Raw genomic sequence first — 25,427 nt, 5'->3', positions numbered from 1 at the left:
ACCCGGGCAGGGGGCGCCGGGGGTCCCGGCTGGGTTTCTGGGGTCGCACAGATCCGCCCCCGCCGAGCGAGTCCGCATCTCTGGAGCGGTCCCGACCCAAATTTCAACTCAGTCTTGGGGGGTCGCTCCCGCCGACCCGACCAGATCCTGTTTGCTGCTTGATGTCCAAGGACACCCGTTTTAACACCTGATTAGGTTTCTTCTTCCTTTCACTGGCTCCCATTCTCCCCCGCTGCAGACTTAATTCACTCTCCTTTGGGGGGAAAAGATTGCTTCCGGTGAAGGGGGGTATTGAAGTTTTGTTTTTATAGATAGGGGGGTCATTTTAAATCCCAACTTGTGTTTACATTAATTAGCCTTTTACCCAGTTGGATTCGAACTATGCTCTGGCGCCCAGCACTTATCCCTTTAGAAGTGAGATTTTGCAAACCATGGTGACTGGCGAAGAAGTGGGTCAGCTTAAAAACATGATAGGGAGGCCTTAGTCACAGATGGCTTATTTATTCAGTTCATGGAGAGGATTCTTTAAATGATTGATGATTTAAAGTGTGGAGTATTTACATTCTATTTAACGTCTGCTTGGAGATTTATTTAAGACAGGAACTTTGAGTTTTAAAGTGTTATAAAATATTAAAAGAGATCAAGAAAGAGAAAAGCTGACTAAATGTATCTTTCATTGGCATGAATATTTTTCAGTGGCAGCTGCAAGTACAGAATGTTAGAATTCTAGTCTGAATATTTTTTTAAAAAGAGAGGAAAGGAAATTCTGCAGACATCTGAGCTCCAGTTCTGTTTATGCAGTGATAGAAATTCGTCTATGATAGATAGCTAAATATAGATATGTTATTGAAACAATGGCACTAGTGCCAGAAATGGGCACAGATGCAAATGTGCCGAGTTACCCCCCAAACTTTAGCACCTGTCTTTCTAGCAAGATCCTTGACAGTCTGTCTTCTCCCCTATTATGTCTCTTTGTTGTTCTTCATCCTTTTGAAGGTTTGATTATGTACTTCTTTGCTTATATAGTCAAGAATGTCCCATGGTACAGAAAATTACTCACCTGTGTAGCAGGTGATGGGGAAGCTGCCGCCAGGAACCTTGCAGTTCCCACATTCACACCCGAAAGCATATCCATGCCTTCTTCCAAGGTTTTCAGTTTAGTGCATCGGCACATTAATTATACGTTAGCACAGTTACTCAAAATTAGAGCTGCTCAATGGACTGAAATATTTTCCCCAAGAACAGATAACATGATTTAAGCTTCTAGAAGGAAGAAATTGTTGTAATGGGTTTATTGTAGTCTATTAAAATGTAAGGAGATTAGTAAAAATCCAAGTGGCTGTGCTAGTTGGACCACTTTTTTGGATTTTAATTCAGATGGCATGTGCCAAATATGGGGGAGTAATTGTGTTTTATTTGGCTTGGATACTGATGATATGGCTCAGTGGAAACCTAGATTTTTTTTTCTTCTTAAGTAGCTCAAGTTTATAAATGTTAAAATTTGAAAGACACCTCTTTTCTACACCTGGCCTCTTCATGCTCCACCAATTGAAATCAGGTGACAGATAATGAGGCTTTGAAGGAATGGATATTTTAAAGGTGAATGATCAGTTGGAGGCTACCAGGTGTGGGTCAGTACACAGAGCAGTCATTCACTAAATAGTACACTTGTGGCCTGAAAGAATTAATTTACATCCACTGTTGAGTATAATGTATTTACTTATTGTCTTACACATACTAAAACCAGAGCCTCAGGAGAAAAGTGTGCACGTGTGCTCAGTCTTGTCCAGCTCTGTGCAACTTAATGGACTGTAGCCCACCAGGCTCCTCTGTGCATGGGATTTTCCAGACAAGAATACTGGAGTGGGTTGCCATTTTTTCCTTCAGGGGATGTCCCCAAACCAGGGATCGAACCCGTGACTCCTGCATCGCAGGTGGATTCTTTTAAATTAGCATTTAAGTTAGCAGCAGAACCAAATCTCTCTCCTTGCTTTACAAACACTGACTTTCAAAGTGCGTATTTCCTGGACAAATTGATGTGTCTCATCCCCTTTTCACTCAGAGAACTTTCCCCTCATTATTCACTGTGGTGAATAGTTACCAAGAATATTTACATAGGGAATAAAATAAGCATATATGACGATGTCTTTGTTGGCAGATAAGTGACTGAACTATCCCCTAGGGTAGATCTGAAATAGTTTTGGTATTTGAGGGTTATTCCCAGACATTTTAAATATATTATTTTTCTTAACAAAAATTAAAGATCTGGCATTTGGGAAAGTTTAAAACTTTGAAATTCTTTTATCAGAGACCCTGCAATGGCACCCCACTCCAGTACTTTTGCCTAGAAAATCCCATGGATGGAGGAGCCTGGTAGGCTGCAGTCCATGGGGTTGCTAGAGTCGGACACAACTGAGCGACTTCACTTTCACTTTTCACTTCCATGCATTGGAGGAGGAAATGGCGACCCACTCCAGTGTTCTTGCCTGGAGAATCCCAGGGACGGGGAAGCCTGGTGGGCTGCCGTCTATGGGGTCGCACAGAGTCGCACACGACTGAAGTGACTTAGCAGTAACCTCTCTTTTCTTACCTCCAATTTAAGGGGAGAATATTGGAAGCTACTCTGTGTACCATGTCATTAGTTCTGACTTTGTTGTTGATCTTTTCTTCAGTAAACTGTAGGGTCTGTGGGAAGATGCAGAAAATTACTAGAATTCTCAATATGTATTTTTTATCATGGAAAACTTAAGGGATAATTCAAAACTGCTATTTCTGAAATGTGATCTGTTATCTATGGCGCTAGTGGTAAAGAACCCACCTGCCAATGCAGGAGACACGAGAGACGAAGGTTTGATCCAGGGTCGGGAAGATCCCCTGGAAGAGGGCATGGCAAGCCACTCTAGTATTCTTGCCTGGAAAATCCCATGTACAGAGGAACCTGGTGGGCTGCAGTCTGTGGAGTAGCAAAGAGTTGGACACAATCAAAGAGACTCAACACACATATACATTAATACAGTAAATCTAAATGGAAAGGTGAGCTAACAACTTTTGCTCAAGCAACCTCCTGATTTGGGAAATAACATTTAAAATGATCAAAGGTTTCCATCTGAAAGGATGCTATCACTCTGGGGCTCAGAACAAACTTCTTGCAGGGCTTGGCCAAACTCTAAGAAAGTCTCTAAGTATATTAGACACATGCTGTGCTATCTTCAAATTATTTATTAACCCAAGTGTACATGGTAGATATATAAAAGTTAAAGTCAGTTACTGGGTTAACCCAGGGTTTGGAACCAAGTTCAAGAAAGAGATTGGTTGGTTGGTCTACAGTTATTCCTGTTGAAAATATATTAATGACTTTTACTTTTTGGAAGAGTAATATGCTTAATGAAAATACAAACAGTAAGATATATGGAGAAAGCAAGTCCCTTAGTCATCTTACTTCTTAGAGATACCACTATTAACCGTGTAATTTATTGTTATTTATATTTATATACATATATACACACATATATATTTACCTAAGTAAGATCATACATTATATAGATGCTTTTGTTATTTTTTATTTTTCACTGACTCAATCATATAGAAACTCAATTATATATAATCATATATAAACTCAATCATATATAAACTGACGCAACCATATATAAACATAAATGTTTATATATTTATGTGCATGTGTGCTCAGTCATGTCTGACTCTTTGTGACCCTGTGTACTGTAACCCAGCAGGCTCCTCTGTCTATGGGATTCTCTCCAAGCAAGAATACTGAAGTGGGTTGCCATGCCCTCCTCCAGGGGATCTTCGTGACCCAGGGATCGAATCCGAGTACCCTGTGTCTCCTGCATTGGCAGGTGGATTCTTTACCACTGAGCCACCTGGGTACCCCTTTATATATTTATATGTGTATGTAAATGTATATTTAACATAAATAAGATCATACTTTATATAGACTCATATTACCTTGTATTTTGCACTGGCTGTGAGTGTTGTCTGCTAGACTGTTCTGCTATTATGAAAATGTGTGATACAGAGATCACTGGTCGCTTGAAATGTGACTAGTGTGACTGAGGCACTGAATTTTAAATTTTATTCCATTCTAATTTGAAACTAATAGAATTTAATAGCCACATGTGGGTCGTGGCCAATGTGTTAAACAGCTCAGATCATATCCTGCCTTTGAATTTTGTAAGCCTTCTTGGTATTCAGAATACTTCCTCATTCTTTTCTTGTGTTTTACAGAATATGTCAAGTTTCCATACATCCTTTATTTTTTTCTCCTCTAATGGTTGAGGAGCTTTATATCCTATTTTTCTTCTTCTGGGAATTACTATTAAGTTTCTAACAAGGATGCTTTTTTCCTGTATTTCTCTGTCAGTGTAAAAACTTAACCAATGTCTAAAATATTCTACTACCAAACAAGACAAACGGTATAGGATATTTGGATTTCTCCTTCCTTTACATATCCTAGGTTTTGTTGAAATAATCTGGGATTTTAATTCCATCTGGCTTTTCTTTTTGCCCTTGTATTATATTAAAGCTTTTTTCTTAACTGTTGTGTTATATTCACATCCATAGTTTAAAAAATGTCTTAAACCGTCTTGACAGCTTTACTGTTTTCATTGCTAACCACTATTTCTTATAAACTGCACCTTCTCCTTTCTTCTTTGAGTATTTTCTCATTTAATTTTTTTATTAGAGTGTGTAGATGATATATTTTCTAACCTCCTATATGTCTGAAGATGCTTTTTTTGCATGAGCCAGAGTCTGGATGCAAACATAATTCTGTGATAATCGTTTTCCTTCAAGCTCCGTAAACATTATTTTATTATCTTTTTATTATCTTTAGCATTTAGCGGAACAGATGTTTCTCTGCCTGTCTGCTTCTCTTTCTTTTATAGGCAACCATATTCATTTTCTTTGTTTTGCCTTGTTTTCAGTCTAGAAGCTGCTGGGATTTTTCTCCTCATTTTTCTAAAAACCAAGGGTTTTTGTATCATTTTATCTTCCAGGATCACCCTTTTCTTTAACATCTAACAAAATGGCTCAACCTCATACATATTCCTGGGGGTCTTATGGCTACTGAGGTTTTTATGGTCCTCCAGCACGTCCTTATTGCCCCTGTCTCCCTCATCACTAGCCCTGAATGCTTTGGGTCCTGTAGCATTTCTCCCTAGACTTTTTTTTTTTTCTCACATAATGAAAACCAAAGATGGTATTTAATTGGAATGAGAAGAGAAAACAGATTATAAATTAAAAAATCTTAGAAATACTACAAGTATAATTATATCCAGAAAAACATCATATTTTAAATTATAACTGTCTGACACATCTTTATAATACAATTTTACTTACATTTTGGCTGATTAGTTTCTGATTGCTTTTTTGTGTGAGATGATTTTGTAATACTTCCTTTGGAGGGGTTATGCAGATAATCCAATGTTTCTTTTAACATGGTTGATTAAAATTTGTTTGACAGTTGGATAGTTGGAATTCTTAAGTACTGTTGTTGTTTAGCTGCTTAGTCATGTCAGACTCTTTGCGACCCCATGGACTGCATCACCCCAGGTTTCCCTGTTCTTCACCATCTCCTGGAGCTTGCTCAAACTCACGTCCATTGAATCGGTGATGCCATCCAACCATCTCGTCTTCTGTTGTCCCCTTCTTCTGCCTTCAATCTTTCCCAGCATCAGGGTCTTTCCAATGAATCAGGTTTGACTGTAGCCTAAGGCAGAAAACAAGTTCAAATTCAATGTCAGACATCGTTGTTCACCTGAGGGATTCAGTGGCATCCATTCCACTCCACCTGCAATAGGTCGCAGCCTCCTGCAGTGCCCCTCTGAGAGTGGTCTCTTAGTTCTCCCACTTCCGCCTCTTCTCCAAGTTCAGAGTCCAGCTCCATCACCCTTTCTTTCATGGCGCTTTCCCCAGTCATTGTAACTGAGGGTGACAGCCCCTGGCAAAGGCCCTGTGGCCCTTACCCAGTGCATCTTCACCCGGTGCCTCTGCCCCCGTCACACCCCCACCCGTCTTCTCAGCCATCTTCTCAGGCAGACCCTTGTTTTACCGGAAGGAAGCTCTGGCTCACAGGTAGGTGACTTGTCGCAGGGCCACATGGTACACCGTAGGCAGGAGAGCGGAACTTCCCCATTGAGGGAAGCTACAACTTTCCCTGGAGAGAGACGTGAGCGTCTGTGTCCTGTGCTGCTGTTATTTCCGCTTGACCCGCACAGCTCGACCTGTACTGTAACGAATAGGACTTCTGCATGTCACCCTTGACTTTGCAGGGACCTTCGTCTTTTATAATTAGTAGTATGAGCATATGGTACAAACTTCAAGAAGCACAAGAAGGGTATCCTGTGAAGAGGACTTCTCATTCTGCCAGCCTTGAGTTTCCCTCCCCGTGAGCATCTCCTGATGCCAGTTTTTGACGTGTCCTCTTGGTGGCATCCTACACACGTACAAGGCTGCGGGGTGTGTGCATGTGTGCACGAGCGTGCTTACGTGGAACAGGCATTCACCACCAATGGCAGCATGCCCCTTCATTCCTGCACCTTGAATTGTCACTTAACAGTGTATCCTGGAAATCCATATACATATTTTTGTGAAAGTGAAAGCTGCTCAGTTGTGTCCGACTCTTTTCGACCTCATGGACTATACAGTCCCTGGAATTCTGCAGGTCAGAATACTGGAGTGGGTAGCTTTTCCCTTCTCCAGGGGATCTTTCTGATCCAGGAATCAAGCCGGGTTCTCCTGCGTTGCAGGCAGATGGATTCTTTACCAACTATCAGGGAAGGCTATTATATATCAAAACCCATAGACCAATCTCATTTTTTGTTTATTTGGCTGCACTGATCTTAGCTCCCCAACAGAGGACTGGGCCTTTGAGAGTGAAATCGTCGAATCCTAACCAACCACTGAACTGCGAGGGAATTCCCTCAACCTCATTTTTCCAAAAAAATTTTATTTTTTTATTTAGTTATTTTTATTTTTGGCTGTGCTAGATCTTTGTTGCTGCACTGGCTTTTCTCTAGTTGTGGGCGAGCGGGGGCGACTCTCTAGTTGCAGTGCATTGGCTTCTCATTGCAGTGGCTTGCTTCTCTTTCTGTGGGGCACAGGCTCTAGGGCGAATGGGCTCAGTAGCTGCAGCTTTTGGGCTCTAGAGCACAGGCTCAATAGTTGTGGTACATGGGCTTAACTGCTTCAAGGCATGTGGGATCTTCCAGGATCAGGGATCGAACCTGTGTCTCCTACTTTGGCAGGTGGTTTCTTCATCACTGAGCCCACCAGAGAAACCCTGAACCTAATTTTTTGAAAGACTGTGTACCATCATTGCATGGATGTCCCATTACTCATTTAATCTGTCCCCTGTTCTTAGATCATGAGGCTGTTTTCAATCATTTGTGCTAATGAAACAACGCTGAAACAAGTATACTTGGATGTATAGCACTTCTTCAAAATATTTCTTCATGAATAATTTAAAAGCTGTTCCCAATAACAAGTTTTAGGCAGGCGGTGTGGTGTGTGGAAATGAGTATTAAACCAGGAATTGAAAAACTTCCCTTCAGTCAGATGTCGAAATAGAGGTCAATAAATCTCTCTGGGTATGAGTGTCTTGATTGGGAAATTGAAGAATTTGACTCTCAAATTCGTAGGATTTAGCAAGTATGCACTTTGTCCTGAGCCCTGTCCCATCCCTCAGGTTTAAGAACCAGAGACCTTTTGCCTCAGGTACTGTGAGGCCCCCAGAGCTCCTTGGATTAACCTGTTTTTCACAGCCCGGAGGTGGGGGGCAGTATAAACAATGGCAAAAGACCGACACCTGTCCTGACTGACTCCTGACTTGTCCCCACCTTTAAGCTGTCATCCTAGGCATTGCCAGCTGTTCCTTCTCTTTCAGACACGTTTTCTGAGCTCTGGGGTGTTTCTGTGTTTTTTTACATTTTTATTTTTTAATTTTGTTTTTAAAACATTTATTGAAGTATAGTTGGTTTACAATGTTGTGTTCATTCCTGCTCTATGACAAAGTTATACATGTGTATATTTTTCTTATTCTTTTCCATTCTGGTTTGTCATAAGGCATTGAATATAGTTCCCTGTGCTATGTGGTAGGATGTTGTTTTTTTATCCATCCTCTGTATACTAGTCTGCATCTGCTTTTGCTTTTTAAAAAAAAATGTCATTGTCTCTTTCTTCTACCATCCCAAAGTGGACCATGACCTCTGGCTCCCTTTTGGATCTGGGAGGTCCTGTCCTTTATGTTTGAGAACTCAAAGTTCACTTTTGTGATTCCTGGGGAAGAAGGCCACCTGCACAGCCTCCACTCAGCCTCTGAACCTTGACTGCCCCCTGAAATCATGTTTTCTCTGCATCTCGTTTCTGGCCTTTGCACTTGGTCTCATATCACAGACTCATCACTCAGCTCTTCTACTCGAGGTCAAGCAAGAACAGAAACTCTGTTCCAGTGTTTCTACCTAGCCTTTCAGAGGCATCGGTCCCTGGAATCCCTGCAACCTAGATGAGATCTGGCTATTACCTTCCTTCTGTTGGAGCCTCTTGCCCCTCCTCACATATTTAACTGCCTGAGATGATGATTTTCCTTCCCTGCCAGGTACATCTTGTCCCTTGCTTCTGCATCAGATTTTTCTGGGAGTGTGGCGGGGCAGGGGGGGCCTAATGTTTTGTTATACGCTGTAACCATAAGGATTTCATCAATACGTAGAACATTCCTTTAATGAGAGAATTGGTTAGGTCCATGAGCATCATTGGAATTATTCAAAAGAGGAAGTATTATTAAAAATGAAAATTGGATCTAGCAAGAGAATTCAGAAATAGGGATATCATTTGAAAAGCACATCAAATTGTGAACTTTGCTGGCACATTAATCTTATTAAATTTAACAGTGGTAATGAAATATTGAAATGAATCACAGCCAGAAAAAAAATTTTTTTTGACTTGTTAATCATCTTCCTTCACTCTGAAAGATCTGGAAATGAGAAAAGTCATAGAATTGGGAGCTACTGTGTAACTGTGTATGGGCTGATCTTCTATCATAAAAACATTTGTGGGAGAAGGAAACGGCAACCCACTCCAGTATTCATGCCTGGAAAATCCCATGGACCGAGGAGCCTGGTGGGCTACCATCCATGGAGTCGCAAAGAGTCAGACACAACTGAGCGACTTCTGTGTTTTTGAAGCTCAAAGGGATATGGGTCACTGAAAAGGATATAAACCAGGGCAGAATTTCTTAAAGAAGTAACAGATTAGTTAGTTACAACATCAAGATAAATGGAATTGAAACAGAGATGCTACCAAGAGAGTTGGGCAGTACTGCTTAAATAATGCTCAAGAGTTTCTATTCTTAAATTGTTTCCTCCTGAGAGAAGAGGAGCAGCCCTGGGCCCACTCCGCTCTGCCTTTTCTGTTCCCCACTTTGGTTGTGTGTTGTCACTTTCAGAATTGCACTTTTTTCACCTTGCATAGTAGCTGCCAAAGTGTGTTTTTATAAACATGGGGTTCTAGAGTGCTGGCTTCCTGGGGCAGAGGAGAGAAAGAAATGTGTGTTGTACAAAATCAGTACGTTCATATGTTTAATAAAATAGTTCTATTATTGGGAAAAAAAAAAAAAAAACATTTGTGAGCATGAGTGAGAAAGGCTGTAGGAAATTGGTTAATTTTTCACTGATCTGGACTATCTCGAAGGCTATGCTCTACCAACACCCTCAATCCTTTTTGGAAAACTTGATTTTTCTACTTGTTTTGCTCACCATTTCATCTTGAAGCAGTGTTAAGTGCAATGCAAGCAAATACACTTTTAAGAAATTTGTGGAATATCTGAGCAGTTTATATTTAGTTTTTCAGTTATGTGTAATGATCTTAAAGATATACAAACAGTTTTTAGGAGCATTTAAAATATTTCCTCCTTCATTCTGATCTTGGATAATCTGCAAGGACAAGTCTTACTTCACAGACTAAACTTCATGCTGGACTATTTCTGACCAGTGCATATTGATAAAATTTTATGATGAGTTAGCAGGAGACTCAAGTTCGATCCCTGGGTAGGGAAGTTCCCCTGGAGGAGGAAATGGCAACCCATGCCAGTCTTCTTGCCTGTGAAATCCCATGAAGAGCCTGGCAGGCTACATTCCATGGGGTTGCCAAGAGTCGGACATGACTGAGCATGTTTCCACAGCCTTATTAGAATTGGATTTTTGTTTGTTTAATGATTTATTTTTTTAATTGAAGGATAATTGCTTTACAGAATTTTGTTGTTTTCTGTCAAACCTCAACATGAAAGAATTGGATTTTTATGGGAAGCAAGCTTCAAATGTGTTGGATAATAATGAAATAATCATGAAAAAAGAAGGCTACTGAGATAGAACCTGTTTTCCCACATTTAGATTATGGTAAAAGCTGAAAGAACTAGAAACTTGGGAACAACCCAATATCTAAAAGGGGGAATTGGTTAACAAACTGTAGACCAGAAACTAGGAAAGGGAATCATCCAGGGTCCTACTCTAGCTGGGCCAGGATTGCCCAGGGCTTATTGGTGAGCCACTGCCAGAGACAACCACCCTCTACTGCTGACATGGAAACATTGGGATTGTTGGCTGGTCCCACTGTGGCTGCTGCCCCATGCTCCAGCCTCAGTAGCTACCGCTGCCTGTCTCCTTGGCTGACCTTTATAATGATTAAGGTCATTGTCAGTTTCTGCTCCTCACTGGTCACAAAATTCTAGGGTAGCTTTGAGCTTGGAGCGCTCCAAGGTCTTCTCTGTGACTTTCTGCTTTGACCAGAGATGATGTGGTTCTAAGGAACCTCGGGGAAGGAAGTTGCTGAGCTAGGGATGAAGCTCCCTAATTGATGAGGTGGCTGAAATCCTGATGAAGGTCGTGCTGTGATGAAGCCAGGTGCTGAGAGCGTCAAGGTTGGCTTCTTGCTCTGGACTGTGCATCGCACTTGGGGAGGAAGCAGATGAAGAAGTCATGACTGGAATCGCACAGATTGGCTGCTGAGAAAACAGACTCACTCAGGACTTCCTTGTCAGTCCAGTGATTAAGGCTCTGTGCTCTCAATGCAGGGGCATGGGTTCGATTTCTGATTGGGGAGTATCCCACATAATGGATGGTGTGGGCAAAAACAAACAAACAAAAAACCCGACTCACTCAAGGCGCTTCTATTAAGAGAACCTGAACTGTCGATAAAATCAGTTCTTGAGTGGGGCAGCCATGTGATCAGCCTGTATCAGATGGGTGCCCTGATGGAGTATGGGAACAGCCTGTGGCCAGTACTCTGGAGAGTTTGAGTTGACCTCAGCCCGACTCCCGTGCAGCTGGGGCTGTGAGTTTTCTTCCATCAACTGGGCACTGTGATGCTCCTTGGGTTACCCCTATATTTTTCTTAAACTGTGCCAAATCACCTCATATATATTTTCTCCTGGGTAGTGCATTTCCCTCTCAGTAAAGTGACTTGAGATCCCAAACAGAATACACATACACACCTATACACAAACACATACAGATCTGTTACTATTCAATAAAAGACTGCCTGGTTAATTTTTTTTAAATGTTCATAAAAGAAGAGGTCATTCCCCAAAGAAGACCTCGAGATTGCCAATAAATACTTAAACAGATACTCAGCCAGGGGCAGTGGATAAATAGGAGATGATATAGCATAGTAATTAATTGGATCCTGGAGCCTGAGTGACTGATTTGAATCCTTGGCTCTGCTGCTGTTTAGCTGTGATGTTCAGCAAGGTATTTAACTTCTGCATATTGTGGTTTCCTCTTCTGTAAATTGGGAGTAACTATAGTCAGAGGACTTAACCTCACACAGTGGTTGTGATAGTTTACACATAGTGTAGATATGTAAGGTGCTTGCCCCATGAGTGCACTGAAGTGTTAACTGTTATGCCGACAACCATGATGGTGATGAGAATGGTGGTATGATGGTGGTGATTATGATGTTGATTGTAGTGGTGGTGGTTATGGTGATGTTGCTGGTGGTGGTGGTGGTGGTGGTGGATATGGTGATGGCAGTGGTAATGACTATAATGTTGATTGTGGTGATAGTGTTGATGGGGTGATGGTGGTGGTGGTGGTGAGGATGATGGTGATGATAGTGGTTATGGTGATGGTGGTAATGATGTTAATGGTGGTGGTGATGTTGATTGTGGTGATGGTGTTGATGTGGTGATGTTGATGGTGGCAGTGATGAGGATGATAGTGATGATGATGTTGAAGATAGTTATGGTGGGGGTGCTAGTTTATTGCCAAAATGCTTGTACCAGCATTATATAAGTGTTCCCTTACCTCACATTTTTCCGGTATTATTAGACTTGAAAATGTTTGGCAAATCAAGGAGAAAAAGTAGAATCTGAGGTGGTTTCATTTTCAGTTTCCTCATTGCTGGTGAGGTTGAGCATCTTTTCATAAATTTTTTGACTGTTAGGATTTCCTCTTTTGCAAATCATTTATTCATATCCTCAGCCCATTCTTCTCTTGGTCTTTTATCTTCCTAGTGATTTTTACATTGATTTCTCATTCATCCAGCAAATATTTATTTTATACCTCAGATACTGTTAAGGTGCTAAGAATACAATGGAAGAGGCTGTCTTATGGATTTTATGTTCTAGTCAGAAGAAGACAAATAAATACTATATTCTTAGCTCTCAAGAAGTTATATGAAGAAAAATAAAGCGGGATAATCATAATAATAGCTATCCTGGACTGAGTGATTTCTCTGTGTCAACTACTAACATATTAACTCGTTTTAGCCTCACAATTTTGGGAACACCATCTTTTGAAAACTTCATCTTTTGCAGGCAAGGAAACCGAAGGACAGAGAGGTTAAGTAATATATTCCAAGTCACACAGCTGGGAAGTAGTGGAGGCAGGTTTCAAAATCAGGTGGTCCAACTCTAGCTAAGGCCTGCAGTCCTAACCAGGATAGTATGTTGCCTGTCTATACTATGCTGGAGATAGAATGTAAGCAGGAAAAGAGCTTGCTAGTACTACTTTATCATGTGTTTTATAAATACCTCACCTCCTTCCTCATGTCCTTCTGTAGTTTTAAAATTTTGTTTATAATCACTTTGCCACAAAATATTTCACTTAGATGTAGTCAAGTTTTATCTTATAGTGTGTACTTTTGGGTCCTTATTTAAGAAATTATTTCTTTCACTGATATGAAGTGAATGACTTTTACTGTCATTCTTTTTAATTGGATTTTTTAAAAAATGTTTATTTCGAGGTGTTCTGGTCATGCCAAGTGACTTGTGGGATCTTAGTTCTCCCACCAGGAATTGAACCCATACCCCCTGCATTGGAAGTGCAGAGCCTTAACCACTGCACCACCAGGAAAGTCCCTGTTGTCATTCTTTTGCTTATTCATTCAACAGATATTTACTTGAGCATCTATCATATGCCAGATGCTATTCTAGGTATGGATAGATGTTAGCAAAGCCAACACAACTCATTTCACTACTGATTTATGATGTAATCATCATATATCAAGTTCTTGTATGTAATGAGTGTTACTGGCCTGCCTACTCCACTTCTTTGATCTATTTATTCTTGAGCTTTGTTGTATCTTAATAATATTTTAGTTGTCAAGGCATTGTGGTTATTATAGACAGTTTAGAAAATGCATGAAAATACGGAAATGATTAAAATCAGTTATAATCTTACCATTTTCTATGCAGGAAATTGGAAATCAAAGGGGAACTTTTTGTAAAATAATTATAATATCAAACTATTAATGGTCATTATGGGGAGAGGGTAAGTGATCCCTCTGATGGAATCCTCTGAAATCTGAAATTGTTTCTTGGGACTTCCCTGGTGGTTCAGTGTTAAGACTCCACCTTCCAATGCAGGGGGCTCAACTTCCATGTGGCACGGCCAAGAAAATTTTTTAAAATTTAAGAGTTGTTTATCTTTGGCATTCCATACCATACATCAAGCTCTTAAAATAGACCTGTTAGTTATGACAGGCTATTCAGAAAACTAAGATCATGGCATCTGGTCCCATCACTTCATGGCAAATAGATGGGGAAACAGTGGCTGACTTTATTTTTCTGGGCTCCAAAATCACTGCAGTTGGTGATTGCAGCCATGAAATTAAAAGACGCTTACTCCTTGGAAGGAAAGTTATAACTAACCTAGACAGCATATTAAAAAGCAGAGACATTACTTTGCCAACAAAGGTCCATCTAGTCAAGGCTACGGTTTTTCCAGTAGTCGTGTATGGATATGCGAGTTGGACTATAAAGAAAGCTGAGCACTGAAGAATTGATGCTTTTGAACTGTGGTATTGGAGAAGACTCTTGAGAGTCCCTTGGACTGCAAGGAGATCCAACCAGTCCATGCTAAAGGAGATCAGTCCTGGGTGTTCTTTGGAAGGACTGATGTTGAAGCTGAAGCTCCAATACTTTGGCCACTTGATGCGAAGAACTGACTCATTGGAAAAAACCCTGATGCTGGGAAAGATTGATGGCAGGAGAAGGGGACGACACAGGATGAGATGGTTGGATGGCATCACTAACTCAATGGACATGGGTTTGGGTAGACTCTGGCAGTTGGTGAGGGACAGGGAGGCCTGGTGTGCTGTGGTTCATGGGGTCACAAAGAGTCAGACACAACTGAGTGACAGAACTGAACTGAACTGAAACTGCTATAAGGACTAGACCCTACAGTGTAACTGTTCAACATGATAAAGTTTTTTCCTTATTGATGGGACAGCCCTGGACAGGTATACACATGGATGGTAAGGGGACTTCCCTTCATCTTGTCAATCAGGGTTTGGCCCCCTTTCATCACGTGACTCTGCCATCCTCTACTGTCTCATCTGACACCTGCCTCCAACCAGCCCGGGGGAGGGAGAGCATGAGGGAGCACCCCCAGGCTCCTCTCTGGGCCAGCAGAAAGTGGGGGTTCACGTATACTCTTATGCCAGTGACTGGAACTCAGTCGCATGACTGTACCTGACCTGCCAGCAACAGGGAAGCATAGTCTAGCTGTGAGCTCCCAGACCAAGGGGGAATGGGTCTTTGTGGGCAGCTGGCGGTCTCTCTCTCTCTCTCACTTGTTTCTCCTGGAGCAACTGTAAAATGTTTACAGTTTCCTATAAAATGTGGCTTTGCTCATTCCATTAAGTCCTAGTCTGCAGAATCTCTGACTATGTCAAAGAGATCTGCAGGATGTGCTTATTAAATGTTTGACATTTCCATGGCTGAGAAATAGTCCGTTGGTTTACCCGTGGGGTTTGAAACGTGCCAAAGATTCTCTTTAGGCAGAGTTGCAAGTATCTGGCCTTCCTGGGGTAGCAAAATGGGGATGCTTTTCCTTATGGATTTTTCATATGAATTGTGGGGGAGGTGGAAAATGGAACTTCTCTTCTTAAAAATCCAAGAGATCTTTGTAAAAGGGCTGCATGATTTCCGTGGCTAAAGGTATGGGATTCAGTAATCAACTTCAGGCAGCGAGTCTGAACCCTTTTCTCCATCGGATTTCCCAGAAGAATCTTCTCGGGCAGGGATTTTCCTCTTATCCTGAGGGCTTCTCAGAATCTTTCCATCCCATGGAAGAAATTTCATCTGCCACTTTTTCAGCAGCTTTGTTGAGATACTATCCATGTACCTGCGATTCACTCATTTAAAGTGTACAGTCCCATGGCTTTCATTGTATTCACAGAGTTGTATAGCTGTGACCAAAATCAATTTTAGAATGTTTTCATCACACCAAACTGAAACCATGCATCCCTTAGCTGTCACCCGCTGACACCCCCTGTCCTCCCAGCCACTCACAACCACTGATCCATTTTCTTTCTCTTTAGACTCGCCTTTTCTGGCCATTTCATATAAACGGGATTATACAGTGTGTGGCCCTTTGTGACTCTCTCATTTGGTGTAATGTTTTCACAGTTTATCCATGTTGTTGCATGAATTAATACTTCATTTTTTAATTGCTGAATAATATTCCATTGTATGGATATACCACATTTTCTTTATTCACCAGGTGATGGGTATTTGGGTGGTTTCTTCTACTTTTTGGGTATTATGAAAAACGCTGCTATGGATATTTGTGTACAAGTGTCTGTGGGCACAGATATTTTCATTTCTCGTAGTCATCTACCTAGGAGTTGTATTGCTGAGAGATGTGGTAGATCTTTGTGGAGCATTTTGAGTAACTGTCGGACTGTTTCCCAGAGTGCCTGTGCCATTTTACACTCCCACCAGCAGTGTATGAGGGTTCCAGTTTTTCCACATCCTCGCCAAGTCTTGTCATTATCTTTTTTGGTTCCAGTTGTCCTAAAGATAAACTTTGCAGCTCTGATTCCCAAATTCTAGTCTCCTTAAGGCTAGACCCCTGCCACCCTTTCCCTGCATGCAGTGCAGTGCGGAGCACATAGTAGACAGCTTAGTGAATACAGGGTGATGGGCTGCGATCAGCTTCACCATGCAGGTAGGGAGAACTGTAGCTTTCAGAGATCTTCTTCCTGGCAGTGTGTGATTGGAACTACCCCAAGAACCAGAATTATTCACTCATCCATTCAAGAAGTACTTGTTATAAAAATCTACTAGTATTGGGCAGTAAAGCATTGGCGACCTCAGGGGCACAAACAGGAACAGCTCTCTTCCATGCCCTTCACTATTGACACAAATGCACACATAAGTCACACAAGCACAGTGCAGCAAGTTCACTACTGAACAGGCACCAGCCATGGGAGCCCTGGGGAAGGAAAGCCCGAAATAGAAGGACTCCAAAACCATGCTACCCATGGCGTATTTCTAGCTCCGTTATCTGGCTGCGATGTTTGTTTAAACCCAATCGCTAGTCAGATATTTCTGGAAGTCCTTAACTACTAGATGATTTTTTTTCCCTACTAGATGATTTTAAACATAAACATCACAACGGTGCAGATTTGATTCTCCCGGTGAAAACAAACTGCTCGTTTTGGGGACGGGAACGCATTACTATTTTTAGACCAACAGGGTGTCATTTGGCGGGGTCTTCATGTATTGCAGAAAACGAGCACTACTTTCTATTCCAGGATTAGGGAGAACCGGAAAACACACATCTATAGCTCATCCACTTTCCCTTTTCTAAAAAAAAAAATAATAATAATTGTTAGTGTCTTTTATTTTATATATTTTTATTTTTTGACAGAACCACGTGGCACGTGGGACCTCAGTTCCCTGACCAGGGATCGAACCTAAGCCCCTTGCAGTGGAAGCACAGAGTCTTAACCACTGGACCACTGAGGAAATCCTTCATGTGCTTATCTTTTAAACACTTTTTCTCACTGTTGAACATGCCTTTCATGCTTTGACTCTGCAGAGAAGTGAATTAGTCACTATAACTCAAAAAGTTTGTGATTTAATACATAAATGGCCACCAGAAAGAAGAGTTCCTCTGTGACCTAGATATGGGGTGATGAGACTGCCACCTGGGGTCCTCTTAGTGGTAAAGACCAAGCCCACAGCTCTGTTGGGTTAAATCAGCACAGTTGTTTTCCCTGGCACTACACGTGGCGGGTGGGGGTCTCTATCCTCAGGGGACCTCTAGCCTCGGCTGTCGGAGGCCCATCGCCTTCCAGTGCAGCATCTTGACGAGGCTGCCAGGCTGGCTGGGAGGGGAAGTCAGCAAAGAGAAGGCACAGCACCCTCACATGCTCCCCCCTGGGAGCTCCACCTGTTCCATCTCCGTGTCTTCCATTGGCTCAGCAAACAGCCTGCTTGGGCCCACCTTTCCTACTTCAGGTGGGGGAGTGTATGGGTCATCCCCTGGAACGTCCACGGGAGGGGGTCAGAAGTACTGGTGAGCACCAGTAGTGTTTATCTGAGTAGGAAAAACCCAGTTCTCCTGCTGTGTTCTCCTGACTGTAACCACTGTAACCCCCCAGCTCTTCTGACACCAAGCATGTCTGCAGTGCCAGCAGGGATCCTGCGTTGACTCTGACATCGTCCACCTGGAGACAGCATTAGATCCCACAGGTGGAGGGCCCGGTCCCACCAGTTTGCACCCTCCCCCCTAGGGACACAGTCCTAAGTCCAGGCTGTCCCCTGTGCCTCTGACCAACCAGCTACAAACTTGAGGTTCTTCCCAAGAACCCCTCCTTGTAGTGGTTAATTTGAATTCCAAGTCCTCAAGAAAACACTTTTTAGGGAATTTCTTGGTGGTCCACTGGTTAGCACTCCATGCTTTCAATGCTGAGGGCCTGGGTTCAATCCCTGGTTGGAGAAGTAAGATTCCGCATACCACGCAACTTGGCCAAAAAAAGGAAAAGGAAACACTTTTTACTGCTTACCAGTTGATTGTAAAAGGATGTGCTAAAGGATACAGATGAACACCCAGATGGAAGGGGTGTGTGGGGCAAGGGGTGAGGGGCTGAGACATGGAGCTCCCAAACCCTCTCCAGGGTCCATGCTCCCAGCCTCTCCCAGGTTCACCAGCCGGGAAGGTCTCTGCTCCTGAAGGCTTATGACTGATAATTAACTCCATTTCCTGCCCCTTCACATATCTGGAGAACTGCAGATGGGGTATGAAAATCTCAAGCTTCTGATCATGGCTTGTTCTTTATGACCATCCAGGAGCCCACCCAGAGGCACCTAATGAGATCAGAAGACACTGCTACCGCCACCCAGGAAATTCCAGCAGTCTAGCAGCTCTGTGCCAGGGACTGGGGCCTTATATTATCTCTATTATTTCACATATGTTTTTAAAGAGAGAGATGAGAGACTTTCTGTTCTTAGGGAGCCTATACTCTAGTGGGAAAAGCAGGTAAGAGCACCAGGTTTTGTGAGTGCTAGATGGGAGGGTATTGTGTGAGTGGCTCAGAAGGTAAAGAATTTGCCCGCTATACAAGAGACCCAGGTTCAGTCCCTGGGTCAGGAAGATGCCCTGGAGAAGGGCATGGCAACCCACTTCAGTATTCTTGACTGGAGAGTCTCATGGACACAGGAGCCTGGCAGGCTCCAGTCCTTGGGGTTGCAAAGTTGGACCCAGCTGAGCGACTAACACTTCCACTTCAGAGGGCAGAAGGAACATTGAGTTAGGAGCACCTACTTCAGATTAGAAAGGAACAAGAAGGATTCTTGAAAGAGGTGATTCTTGGCTTAACTCTTTTTTTTTTTTTTAATTGAAGTATAGTTGATTGTTGTGTTAAGTGGTTCAGTTACACATACATATATTTTTATGTATTCTTTTCCATTATGGTTTGTTATAGGATATTAAATATAGTTTGTTTACCCATTCTATATATAAAAGCTTACATCTGTTAATCCCAACTTCCTGTTCCTCCCCTCCTTCAACCCCCTCACCTTTGGCAACCACCAGTCTGTTCTTTGGCGTGCTGCGATTCATGGGGTGCAAAGAGTCAGACATGACTGAGCGACTGAACTGAACTGAAGTGAACTGAGTCGGTTCTCTGTGTTCATGAGTCCATTTCTGTTTTATAGATAGGTTCATTTTTTAGATTCTAAATATAAGTGGTATTATATGGTATTTTTCTTTATCTTTCTGACTTATTTCACTTAGTATGATAATCTTTTAAATCCATCCATGTTGCTGGAAATGGCATTATTTTATTCTTTTTTTATGGCTGAGTAGTATTCCATTGTATATATTCTTTATTCATCTGTTAGGGGCTTGCCAGGTGGCTCAGTGGTAAAAAGAATCCACCTACCAATCCAGGAGTTGCAGGAGAAATGGGTTCAATCCCTGGGTCAGGAGGATCCCCTGGAGAAGGAAATAGAAACCCACTTTAGTATTCTTGCCTGGAGAATCCCATAAACAGAGGAGTCTGGTGACTAATTCCTCAACCAGGGATTGACCCCACTATCCCTGCATTTGAAGGGTGAGTCTTAACCACTGGACCACCGGCTAAGTCCCCTGAGGCCACGTCTTAATATGTGAAGCTTTCATCTTCTGGACTAAAGAGACTCTTGATGAAAGTAGAAGAGGAGAGTGAAAAAGTTGGCTTAAAACTCATTCAGAAAACTAAGATCATGGAATCCGATCCCATTACTTCATGGCAAATAGATGGGGAAACAGTGACAGACTTTAGTTTTTGGGGCTCCAGAATCACTGCAGATGGTGACTGCAGCCATGAAATTAAAAGACGCTTGCTCCTTGGCAGAAACGCTATGACCAACCTAGACAGCATATTAAAAGGCAGAGATATTACTTTGCCAACAAAGGTCTGTCTAGTCAAAGGTATGGTTTTTCCAGTAGTCGTGTATGGATGTGAGAGTTGAACCATAAAGAACGCTGAGTACCGAAGAATGCTTTAGAACTGTAGTGTTGGAGAAGACTCTTGAGAGTCCCTTGGACTGCAAGGAGATCCACCAAGTCAATCCTAAAGGAAGTCAGTCCTGAATAAGATGGTTGGATTGCATCACCGACTTTATATACATGAGTTTGAGTAAGCTTCGGGAGTTGGTGATGGATAGGGAAGCCTTGCATGCTGCAGTCCATGGGGCCACAAAGAGTTGGACATGACTGAGCAACTGAACTGAACTTCACCTTCTGGAGATGTTGGGGGTGGGGAACAGTTTCATTCAGAGTCTAGCAAGTACTGCCTCAATGCTCAGTGGTGTCCGACTCTTTGTGACCCCACAAACTGTAGCCTGCCATGCTACATGGCAGGCTGTGTAGCCATGGGATTCTCCAGACAAGAATACTGGAGTGGGTTGCCATTTTCTCCTCCAGGGAATCTTCCCAATCCGGGACTGAATCCGTGTTTCCTGTGCCTCCTGCACTAGCAGGCAGATCCTTTACCACTGAGCTGCCCTGGGAAGCCCAAATACTGCCTGGGTTTTTGTATTCTCTAAAGTGTGAGTCGCTCAGTCGTGTCTGACTCCTGCGACCCCATGGACTATACAGTCCATGGAATTCTCTTTCATTCAAATGCTGAGAATCTCATTCTTGAGTTAATCTCTCTCTGTTCTCATTTCTTATAGACAGCTGGGAAAAGCCAGCATGCTTTCAGCCTTCTGCCCAGAAATCTTTTTGCTTAGTTTCATGCTCATTAGGTCTATTTTCTATTTTCCAGCTTCACTCCTGGTTAAATAAAAGAACATTTAAATCTACAGTGAGACTTTTTTTCTAACTATCAGATTGTCAGAGATGAAAAAGTATGGTTATATTTCAGTGCTAGTAGAGATGTAGGTGAACTAATGTTCTTGTTTACTGTTCTGTCCGTTGTTCCTCTGTGTGTGTGCATGTGTGCTAAGTTGCTTCAGTTGTGTCCAGCTCTTTGCAATCCTATGGACTGTGGCCTGTGAGGCTCCTCTGTCCATGGGATTCTCTAGGCAAGAATACTGGAGTGGGTTGCCATGCCCTTCTCTAGGGGATGTTCTCAATCCAGGGATCGAACCCAGGTCTCCCGCATTGCAGGCGGATTCTTTACCCTCTGAGCCACCCAGGAAGCTCAAGAATACTGGAGTGGGTAGCCTATCCCTTTTCCAGCAGATCTTCCCAACCCAGGAATTGAACCAGGGTCTCCTGCATTGCAGGTGGGTTCTTTACCAGCTAAGCTACCAGGGAAGCCTCCTATAGGTAAGGTAATTTTTCCTCTCTGGCTCTGTTCATCTTTGATTTTCTGTAGTTTGAAAATGATCTTGCCAAGATGCTGTTCGGGTGGCATTTATCCTGCTTGGTATTCTCTGAGCTTCTTGGATCTGCGGGTTAGCTCCTGCTGTAGATTTGGGGAAATGCTCAGTCATTATTGTTTCAAATATTTCTTCTGTTTCTCCCTCCTCCTTCTGGTGCTCCCATTATAGGTATGTTACACTCTGTGGTTTCCTCACAGTCCTTGGATACTCTATTCTTCTTTTTTCCATCTTCTCTTTGCTTTTCAAGTTTGGAGGGGGTGGGGTGGGTTCTGAGGTTTTCACTGCTATGTCCTCAGGCTCAGAGATTCTTTCCTCAGCCACATCCGGTCTGCCAATAAGTACATCAAAAGACCTTCTTCATTTCTGTCACAGTGTTTTGATTCTTCTCGGTTCTTTCGGGATTTCCAAAATTTTGTAATTTTGGGATAACAAAAGAAATCCCAAAATTTGCTTTCTGTTTTGTCCATTTGCGCCCTTAGCATATTAATCATAGTTGTTTCCAATCCCAGGTCTGATCATCCTACCATCCCTACCTTGTCTAGTTCTGATGCTTGCTGTATCTTTTCCAACTGTGTATTTGGAATGCCTTGTCATTTTTTTTTTTCCTGATACTCAGCCATGATGTACTGGGTAAAAGGAACTGCTGTAAATAGGCCTATGGTCATGCCGTGGTGCAGAGAAGGCAATGGCACCCCACTCCAGTACTCTTGCCTGGAAAATCCCATGGACGGAGGAGCCTGGTAGGCTGCAGTCCATGGGGTCGCTAGGAGTCGGACACGACTGAGCGACTTCACTTTCACTTTTCACTTTCATGCATTGGAGAAGGAAATGGCAACCCACTCCAGTGTTCTTGCCTGGAGAATCCCAGGGACGGGGAAGCCTGGTGGGCTGGCATCTATGGGGTCGCACAGAGTCGGACATGACTGAAGTGACTTAGCATAGCATAGCATGCCGTGGTGAGGTGTGGGGGGACAGGAAGCATTCTAAAGTCCTATGGCTAGGTCTCAGTCTTCTGGTGAGCCTGTGCCTCTAGACTGTGACGTCACAGACGTGGGATAGAATGGCTTAAGGGGGCTGGAGTTGGGTATTTCCCTTCCTCAGATCAGTTAGGCTCTGATCATAGCCCAGCTGGTTAGTTTCTGGTTGACTAGTTTCTGCTGAGAACAGGCCTTGTTAAGAAGCACAGAATGTCTGGCGTATTTCTAAAATGATTCCTCTGCCAGAAGTATGAGGAGATTCTTCTCCAGTATCTACCATGTGAACCTGATTGGGCTCCAGGTGTAAAACTCACAGAAGTGTGGGAGACCCCTGTGACTGGGCTGGTAACTCTCAGGCTTGTCCACACACAGCCTCCAGGACTTTGTGAATTACAGTCCCGGGGTTCCTCCCTGAGCACTGGCTCCCATGGAGGTTGCCACTTGTGAGTCTCTGCTCCCAGAAACTGTTGCTCCAATCTTGGGGGCAGCAGTTTGTCCTGTGTCCCTCCCTCCCTTAGGGATCTCAGAGGAATTGTTGGTTTTTCAGTCTGGTAGGGTGGAGTGGTGACTTCCAAGCTCCCTACATGCAGAACCAGAAACTGACTTACTGTTGGGGTGGAAGCTGGTAACTGCTTTACTAAATACCATATTTTGTAAAAATAAAAATATGTGCCCTTTGACCTAGCATTTTCACCTATGGACAAACCAGCATGAATGCACAAAGATAGAAGTACCAGAAGATATTTTTGCAGCAGTATATTTAATATAGGAATGTTGCATAAAATATGCTATACTTACACAAGGGAATGCTACCCAGTTGCTAAAAAGAAATGAAGTAGCTCAATATATCCTGACATGGAAAGAAAGAAATCCAAGACACATTTGTTCAGTGGAAGGAGAAAAAAAGCCAGATTTCAAAATAGTGTGTTTAAGATTCAATTTTTGTTTAAAATTTACTCATAGTAAAAACAGAGGCATGCTTATAGAAGAAAGACTATTTTTAAAGAATTTATGCCAGAAAAACTATTGGTTTCCTTTGAGGGACCCTTTTATAAGGCTTTTCCAGTCCTGTGGCCACTGCTGAGTTTTCCAAATTTGCTGGCATATTGAGTGCAGCACTTTCACAGCATCATCTTTCAGGATTTGAAATAGCTCAACTGGAATTCCATCACCTCCACTAGCTTTGTTCGTAGTGATGCTTTCTAAGGCCCACTTGACTTCACATTCCAGGATGTCTGGCTCTAGGTGAGTGATCACACCATGGTGATTATCTTGGTCGTGAAGATCTTTTTTGTACAGTTCTTCTGTGTATTCCTGCCACGTCTTCTTAATATCTTCTGCTTCTGTTAGGTCCATACCATTTCTGTCCTTTATCGAGCCCATCTTTGCATGAAATGTTCCTTTGGTATCTCTGATTTTCTTGAAGAGATCCCTAGTCTTTCCCATTCTGTTGTTTTCCTCTATTTCTTTGCATTGATCGCTGAAGAAGGCTTTCTTATCTCTTCTTGCTACTCTTTGGAACTCTGCATTCAGATGTTTATATCTTGCCTTTTCTCCTTTGCTTTTCGCTTCTCTTCTTTTCCCAGCTATTTGTAAGGCCTCCCCAGACAGCCATTTTGCTTTTTTGTATTTCTTTTCCATGTGGATGGTCTTAATCCCTGTCTCCTGTACAATGTCACGAACCTCATTCCATAGTTCATCAGGCACTCTATCTGTCAGATCTAGGCCCTTAAATCTATTTCTCACTTCCACTGTATAATCATAAGGGATTTGATTTAGGTCATACCTGAATGGTCTAGTGGTTTTCCCTACTTTCTTCAATTTAAGTCTGAATTTGGCAATAAGGAGTTCATGGTCTGAGCCACAGTCAGCTCCTGGTCTCGTTTTTGCTGACTATATAGGGCTTCTCCATCTTTGGCTGCAAAGAATATAATCAGTCTGATTTCGGTGTTGACCATCTGGTGATGTCCATGTGTAGAGTCTTCTCTTGTGTTGTTGGAAGAGGGTGTTTGTTATGACCAGTGCATTTTCTTGGCAAAACTCTATCAGTCTTTGCCCTGCTTCATTCCGTATTCCAAGGCCAGATTTGCCTGTTACCCCAGGTGTTTCTTGACTTCCTACTTTTGCATTCCAGTCCCCTATAATGAAAAGGACATCTTTTTGGGGTGTTAGTTCTAAAAGGTCTTGTAGGTCTTCATAGAACCGTTCAACTTCAGCTTCTTCAGCGTTACTGGTTGGGGCATAGACTTGGATTACTGTGATATTGAATGGTTTGCCTTGGAAACAAACAGAGATCATTCTGTCGTTTTTGAGATTGCATCCAAGTACTGCATTTCGGACTCTTTTGTTGACTATGATGGACACTCCATTTCTTCTGAGGGATTCCTGCCCGCAGTAGTAGATATAATGGTCATCTGAGTTAAATTCACCCATTCCAGTCCATTTCAGTTTGCTGATTCCTAGAATGTCGACATTCACTCTTGCCATCTCTTGTTTGACCACTTCCAATTTGTCTTTCCAATCCCAAAGAAAGGCAGTGCCAAAGAATGCTCAAACTTCCGCACAATTGCACTCATCTCACACGCTAGTAAAGTAATGCTCAAAATTCTCCAAGCCAGGCTTCAGCAATATGTGAACCGTGAACTTCCTGATGTTCAAGCTGGTTTTAGAAAAGGCAGAGGAACCGGAGATCAAATTGCCAACATCCGCTGGATCATGGAAAAAGCAAGAGAGTTCCAGAAAAGCATCTATTTCTGTTTTATTGACTATGCCAAAGCCTTTGACTGTGTGGATCACAATAAACTGTGGAAAATTCTGAAAGAGATGGGAATACCCTG

The 25,427-nt window shown here is 42.5% G+C and overlaps 1 protein-coding gene across 2 annotated transcripts in view; it reads left to right on the top strand.

The window, feature by feature from the left end:
- Positions 1-25,427, top strand: part of NMT2 (N-myristoyltransferase 2) — a 60,389-nt gene that overhangs the window by 784 nt on the left and 34,178 nt on the right. The gene's annotated exons all lie outside the window — the stretch shown is intronic.

Source organism: Bison bison, unplaced genomic scaffold, assembly GCF_000754665.1.
Source record: "Bison bison bison isolate TAMUID 2011002044 unplaced genomic scaffold, Bison_UMD1.0 scf7180017864461, whole genome shotgun sequence".
Classification (NCBI taxonomy): domain Eukaryota; kingdom Metazoa; phylum Chordata; class Mammalia; order Artiodactyla; family Bovidae; genus Bison; species Bison bison.
This window is presented reverse-complemented; position numbering and strand designations above follow the sequence as displayed.